The sequence below is a fragment of the Dermacentor silvarum genome, chromosome 11 (genome assembly GCF_013339745.2).
Source record: "Dermacentor silvarum isolate Dsil-2018 chromosome 11, BIME_Dsil_1.4, whole genome shotgun sequence".
NCBI lineage: Eukaryota > Metazoa > Arthropoda > Arachnida > Ixodida > Ixodidae > Dermacentor > Dermacentor silvarum.
This window is the reverse complement of record NC_051164.1, coordinates 16,644,321-16,651,903: the sequence shown is the minus strand read 5'-3', so window position 1 is coordinate 16,651,903 and position 7,583 is coordinate 16,644,321. Positions and strand designations below refer to the sequence as shown.

Sequence of the window (7,583 nt, the reverse complement as noted above, 5' to 3'; positions counted from 1 at the left end):
AACAAGAAAACTATTTGTTTAAAAACCCGGCTGCTTTGCCAAGATTCGTCTGTGGTAAAACTGTTATACTTCTTTATAGCAAATATAGCCAAGGTGAAATTTTGTTGTAGTTGACCTTTAACCCATATATGCCCAGTGTCTATATGTAGGACGCTGAAAATTTTCCGAATAACTCAAACATTCTTTTGTAAAAAAGCTAGTGCCCCCACGCGGGTGTTTCGGAGGCCCTGCCCTTCGCGCGTGCAAGTCTTGGTTAGCGTGGGAGCACTCCTCGCCACATGCTTTCAGTCGCAAAATTGTATTTCCGCGTGAGCTTCGATGAACGCCATGTCGCGGAAGAAAATGCAAATGATGCAAATGAACTATAAATTCAAATCATTATTGATGTTGTCGAAATTTTTGTCAGTTATTCCTGAGTAATTGAATGTGCTCTGAAAAAATATCATTCTAATATATGCAAAAGTTTTCTGTTTGCGGTCGGTCAAACAGCGGTGTCCTATATGTAGGACGGCTACAAAAACAAAGTTCGAAAAAAAAATTTTTTTTGAATAAAAGGTTGATTCTGCTTTCTGAGGTCCCAAAAGCAATTATTACGGCAAAATAAATCACTTTCCTTAATTTCCCCAAGTTCGGGCATATATTGGTTAACATTGCTCTGAGACTGCTCAACGCAAAACTTATGATAGCAAAAGGCATTTTCGATTGCGACGAAGTCCATGTGAACACAATGCCATGTGACTATTTTCCAGGTTTACCTGCCGGCACTGCATACGACAAACTGCGAACCGAATCGTGCGGGATCGTCAGGTGCTGACCCTGGCAGCAGTGGTAAGTGCTTCTTTCCTGGTTTGACGCGCCATTTTGAACAGTGTTATAACAAAAATAACTTCGTGCAGCTGTAGTGTTCTCATACCGTGTCGGTTAGCAGAGTTTCCAACATTTTGTGCTCCATGTATCTTCCAAGTTGCCTTCGAGACATCTCTAAAAACTGTTGAATTGTGAGGAGGTCGAGTTTTTATAAGTTATACCGTTTTCTAGTTTCTTTTTTTGTCAATTCCGCTTACCTTTGTACTTTCCCCGTAAAACAATCCGTTGGCTCGTTAAACTAGCAAATGTTGCACATTTGCTAGTTGCACATAGCAAATATACATAATAATAACTAATGAGGTAGAATTACGAAGTATGACGAAACAATGGCCTTAAAATCTGGCTAGCTGTAATCAAATTATGCAGAGGAAAAAATCGACGGCCCTTCCACTTCGTGAAGATGGATGATAAGCAAAGCTTGTCCCTTTGCAAAGCTAATTGTCCCCTTTGCCATAAACTTTACGTTCACGAGAATGTGCCCTTGTGATTAGCGAGATGTGCATTGTGTGGATACTGTGACATCAATGAAGACAAGTTGGCAGTGAAACACATGTTTATTGAACATCGGAAACTTCACCGCTCAATTTTTTGCAAGTGATCAGAGTAGCCTTGTGATCGCTGTGCCTATACTAAAAAGTGTTTGCGTTCAATGTCTCGAGTTTGCTCGGCGGCGTGCTTAGCAGCATCCGCCCGCCATCGCCGCTTGCGATTCTCCAAAATTAAATTGCTTCAAAATTAAATCTGCCCGTCACGGTAAGTCAATGAACGGCTCATATCCCCTTAAGCAATGACGCATACCCCGTAAACGCGGCCTGCCCATTACAACGACAGAAGTGAAATTCTACGCTCAAATGATGAGTAGCTATGGAGCCAGCTGTGGAAGAAGACGACGACGACGAACGCGGGAGCAGTGGCACGAGCGCGTGCGTGCGGTTGCGCCGAGGGGCGTCACCGAGCTAGCCGTAGAATAAGAGGAATAAGACGACGCTCGAGCCATTGTTGATGATGATAGTTTCTGCGAACAGACGCGGACGTTCAGGCTAGACATAGACAGGCTTTGTTTGTAAAAAAGATTAGTTGTGGCGTAATACACGTGAAAACCATGAAAGTAGCAGTTCATGGTTTTCTAATGCCAAATCTCTACTACATGAGAATAACATCCTTACCATCTCTGGCCTCACTAAATACAACCTAGGTATTTTTTCGACAGATTTCTGAATAACGAGCTACCACTGACCGCATTTTCACCATCTAACTTGACGATTTATAGTACCACCAGATTAGCGTTGAGCAACAATTTTCTTATACCAAGAGTCCGCACTAACTATGGTAAACAGACCGTAGAATTCACCTCCATATCAATATGGAACACTCTTACACTTATCCCATCAGAAGGTATGTCGCCACAGACACCCTTCGAAATCATCTTCGGCACCTTTCCCGACTGCAGTCTCAACGCCTTGCCTCTCTCTCGGAAAGTAGACCAGATGCAACTTTTTCAGGCATTGTAACCTCCTATCGATCTTCTCTTCCATCAGACTTCACGCCTGCCGCAAGACCACCTTGTCCTTTGTGGTGTCTCCGGCAGCCACAAGTGCGGCTCTCCATTCCAGGAGTTACTTGGAAACTTGCGCCCTGAATCAAGCTGCTCTACATCTGCTGCATGATTCGTGCTCTGATCGAATTCACATTTATATAGATGGCTCTTCAACTCTGACCAGCTCTACTGGTGCGGTAGTTATTCCGTCGGCATCATTCTGCAAGAATTTCAAGATCAGCCACGTCACAACATCGACAGGGTTTGAACTTGCCGCCCTCCGTAGCGGCAAGTTCAAACCCGTAGCGCAGTGCTTTATGTGAACGAAAAATCACCAAATAATTGGGCTATATTCTGTGACTCAAAGGCAGCCCTACAGTCACTTTTATCAGCTCTGCGTCGCAGCCCCACATGAACAATTGGTAGCAGAGATACGAGTACGCTACCATCAAGCGGTGGTCAGAGGCCACGACATTGTATTTCAGTGGCTATATATCCGGGCACTGCAACATCACTGGCAATGAATGTGCCGACAAAGTTGTCTGTGAAGCACATGATGAATATGAAAGAATCCCAATACCATTGTCAAGAACGGATGCAGCGCGACACCTCAGCAGTCTTGCCCATACTATAACGCTAAGTAAATAGAATACACCAGAGTTTACCAACCGGCGCCTATATGCCATGGACCCACAGATGCAATTACAAGTTTTACCCGGTTCTAAACGACATGAAGAAACCTTACTGTGCCGCCTGCGATTAGGAGTTTCTTTTACAAACTCCTATTCATTCCTAATTGGAATGGCAGACAGTGCCAACTGCAGCACATGTGGTGTTGAAGAAACCACCAGACATATCTTATGTGACTGCCCCAGATACGAAGAAGAGAGGATTGCCCTTCGGACTGCTTTGGGGCACTTAGACTGACAGGCCTTTTACGGAGCAGGATGATCTTGGGCCCGTGGCCTCCTGCGTCTTATGTACAGGGCTACAAAGGCGCTGCTGCGTTTTTTTTTTTTTTTTTTTTTTTTTTTTTTTTTTTTTGAAGTGCACAATACCTGTATGACTGCCTCTGACGAAATGAGCGATGAACGCTTGACTGTGAATGTGCAAGGTGTGAACTGTGAACTTCTCTCTTCCTTCTCCTCTTTCAATCCCTTCTCCCCCTTCCCCAGTGCAGGGTTGCCTACCGGGCTCAGCATGGTTAACGTCCCTGCCTTCCCCTTATGACTTTTCTCTCTCTCTCTATTACACTTATTATGAAAAACGCGATATCCTTACAGCAATTTAAAGGAGAACTAATATTGCATTTATTATTGAAAGACTAACGACAATATTTATTGTGTCCCGTTTATTTTTTTTTTTCGTTTCGTTCGTTTTTTTTTTTATTATTATTATTGTACCAAAGCGAATAAAGGGTTATTAATTTCTCTTTTTTTTCATACAATTGTTTTTGTTACCATGAGATATGCTAAACCTTGTTATTCTTTACAATCTACTGAGTATTTTGTCGAAGCTAAACATTTCGACCTAATTACCTGTCTGGTTGGGAAATTGATTAAGACTTAGAGATTGCCTCCAACCAAATAAGGAAATTTACTAGCCTGACGTTTTGGAACGTCGGGCTAGCAAATTTTCTTATTTGGTTGGAGTCAATCTCTAAGTCTGAGTATTTTGTTCCGTTAACACTCTTTTCTTTATGCTTGTGTACTACCTAATTGTGTGCTACTGTTGCTTTAAGATGTTAACTATCCTAATTGCGCTTGTACAAGAGGTCCCGATACAGTCTTTGACTATGGGACCTCCTTCTGTATACTAAATACTTGTAATATGTCCCAACCTTTAATAATAAATTCTGATTCTGATTTTGATGATTATAAAGCATGTGCTAGTGGGGACCTCCAGACCAATTTTGACCATCTGGTGATCTGTAAGGTGCACCTAACGCGCGGTACACAAGCGTTTTTTTTTTTTTCATTAACGTTTTTTTTCTTTCTTTCCTGTTTTCTTTTCTTTCTTTTACATTTTGCCCCATCGAAATGCGGCCTCATGGCCGGGATAGAGCCCGCCCCCTTGAATTTTGTAGCGCGACGCCCTAGCCTTAACTAGGTTACCGTGGCTGGTGCGGTCAGGAAAATGAGACTTCAACGCTGGATCGTGCTTACAGTGATCCGCACGCGACAGCTAATCTTCCAGAATCTTGAAATCGCATATTCAGACTCGACGTGAGAAAATTACTGATTTAAAATGTAACAGTGAAACTTTCGTGACGAGACTATAAACTTGGAAGACATTCCCGGTCTTGAATGTTTATGCATAAAAATCTCGTGCTGGGGACATAACGTTTTACTGTGTGCCATTTGCAGGCCTCCAGACGCAGCTCCTGAGTATCTGCTCAAGCTGAAAACGCCCATGTCCCAATTCTCGAACAAACTGCTACTGATAGGGGACCTTAACGTACCAGGCGTTAATTGGGAGCGCTTTGAATCGATTCTCCACAACAGCAAACATTTAAACATTATACTTAACATAATGCTAACTCATGACCTAATCCAAATAGTTCAGTAACCAACACGCGTGCAAGGAACTTCCAAATCTATGCTGGATTTGGTATTTGCTATCTAGCCTATACTACCTCGACATACTATTTGAGTTGTGGAAGGGATTTCTGATCACTTGCTTCTCAATGTTTGCTTATCCGTTCTCAATTTTATAAAATCGACTAACGCTGTGAAGCGTTCTTTCAGAGACCACTCATGTGCTGACGATGCGTTCATTATAGACTATTTGGAAACATGCCTTAATAATGATTTTACTGACAATGAGGTGAACACTGAACACACCTTGACATCGTTTCAAAAATATGTGCCATTACTGTATAGATAAGTTTGTGCCGAGCAAACGTAAACTAGTTCGTAGGCAGACGCCGTGGATGACACGCGAAATATTACACCTGAAGCGAAAGATAAAAAAATCAGTAGCCCCTCCCCTGTCGAGGAAAGCGGAGTACGCGAAGCCTGGCGTGTGTTTCTTCGGTGCTTCTCCGAACAAATTTCACTGACGAGTATCACGTTGTGCTGGAACCACAACCGGTCACAGGCACTGCAGCTGGCTCCGAAGTTCCGGTTGAGAAACTCGCCTCGAAACCTGGCCGTCGCGCCGGGGAAGTTTGCGCTAGCGTTGCCGAGGCGTGTACCACCGTTGTCGGGTTCCTGGAGGGCAAGACGACGTTGACGTTTGGCCTCAACATCGCGCTCCCGCTACTCAGGGTCGGTGGCTCTTCGCTGATGTTTCGCCTGGGCTTCGGAAGCCCTCACGCTAGTATCGGCACGTCGACCACGAGCCCTTTCCTGAGCGCGTTCATTCTGGATGGATTTCCATAAAATTCCTTCAAATTCAATCTGTCTGTTACGTAAGAAAATGAATGGCTCATACCACCTTAAGCAATGGCGCATACCCCGTAAACGCGACCTTCCTATTACGACGACAGAAGTGAAATTCTACGCTGGAATGATGAGCACCAACGAAGCCAGCTGTGGAAGAAGAAGACGACGACGAACGCGGGAGCAGTGGCACGAGCGAGTGCCGAGCGTGAGCACGAGCGCAACCCGAGGGACGCCGAAGAGCCAGCTGCGGAAGAAGACGACGGTCGAGGCAATGCTGATGATTTACCGTGGACGGGCGACTAATAGACGCTTCTTCGTTTCGCCTTGCTATATAAAGCTTTGCTTTAAAACTAGGTCATCATGCGGTCCTGACAACCTTCCTGACGTACGTGTTTCTGAAGTGATATGCCGAGTTCATTGCAGTTTCTTGTTATTATCTACCGTATTTCATTACTTCATGAAACATTACTGGATGACTGTACGAAAGCCAGAGTTGTAGCCGTACACAAGAAAGGTCATCGGACTGTATTACAAGATTACCTTCCTATATCGCTTACACGATCATGCTGTAAACTAATTGAACATAATATTGCCAATCATACGAATGAGTTTTAGCCGAACACTCAGTTCCTTCTAATTACCAGCACGGGTTTAGAAAAGGCTACTCACCATCGTCATCAGCAGCAGCATCATCATCATCATTATCAGCCTATATTTATGTCCAATGCAGGACGATGGCCTCTCCCTGCGATCTCCAATTACCCCTGTCTTGCGATAGCGTATTGCAACTTGCGCCTGCAAATTTCCTAACTTCATCATCCCACCTGGTTTTCTGCCGTCCTCGATTACGCTTCCCTTCTCTTGGTATCCATTCTGTAACCCTAATGGTCCACCGGTTATCCATCCTACGCATTACATGGCCTGCCCAGCTCCATTTCTTCCGCTTAATGTCAACTAGAATATCTGCTATCCCCGTTTGTTCTCTGATCCACACCGCTCTCTTTCTGTCTCATAACGTTACTCCTAAGATTTTTCATTCCATCGCTCTTTGTGCGGTCCTTAACTTGTTCTCGAGCTTCTTTGTTAACCTCCAAGTTTCTGCCCCATATGTTAGCACCGGTATAATGCAATGATTGTACACTTTTCTTTTCAGCGACAGTGGTGAGCTCCCAGTCAGGATTTGGCAATGCCTGCCGTATGCACTCCAACCCAATTTTATTCTTCTGTAAATTTCTTTCTCATGATCAGGGTCCCCTGTGAGTAATTGACCTAGATAAACATATTCCTTTACAGATTCTAGAGGCTGACTGGCGATCCTGAATTCTTGTTCCCTTGCCAGGCTATTGAACATTATCTTTGTCTTCTGCATATTCATCTTCAACCCAATTCTTAGACTTTCTCGATTAAGGCCCTCAATCATTTGCTGTAATTCGTCTCCATGGTTGCTGAATAGGACAATGTTATCTGCAAACCGAAGGTTGCTGACATATACGCCGTTCATCCTCACTCCTAAGCCTTCTCAGTCTAAGAGCTTGAATAGTTATTCTAAGCATGCAGTGAATAGCATTGGAGAGATTGTGTCTCCTTGCCTGACCCCTTTCTTGATAGGTAACTTTCTACTTTTCTTGTGGAGAACCAAGGTAGCTGTGGAATCCTTGTAGATATTTGCTAAGATATTCACGTATGCCTCCTGTACCGCTTGATTACGCAAAGCCTCTATGACTGCTGGTATCTCTACTGAATCAAATGCCTTATAATTTTCATAATCTATGAAAGCCATATAAAGAGGTCGA

The 7,583-nt window shown here is 43.8% G+C and overlaps 1 protein-coding gene across 1 annotated transcript in view; it reads left to right on the top strand.

The window, feature by feature from the left end:
* Positions 1 to 706: 706 nt before the first annotated feature.
* Positions 707 to 7,583, top strand: part of LOC125941258 (protein O-mannosyl-transferase TMTC1-like) — a 29,174-nt gene continuing 22,297 nt past the window's right edge. The window contains exon 1 of the mRNA XM_049658228.1: positions 707 to 828. The gene's annotated coding sequence lies outside the window, so the exon portion shown is untranslated. The remainder of the gene's footprint in view (positions 829 to 7,583) is intronic.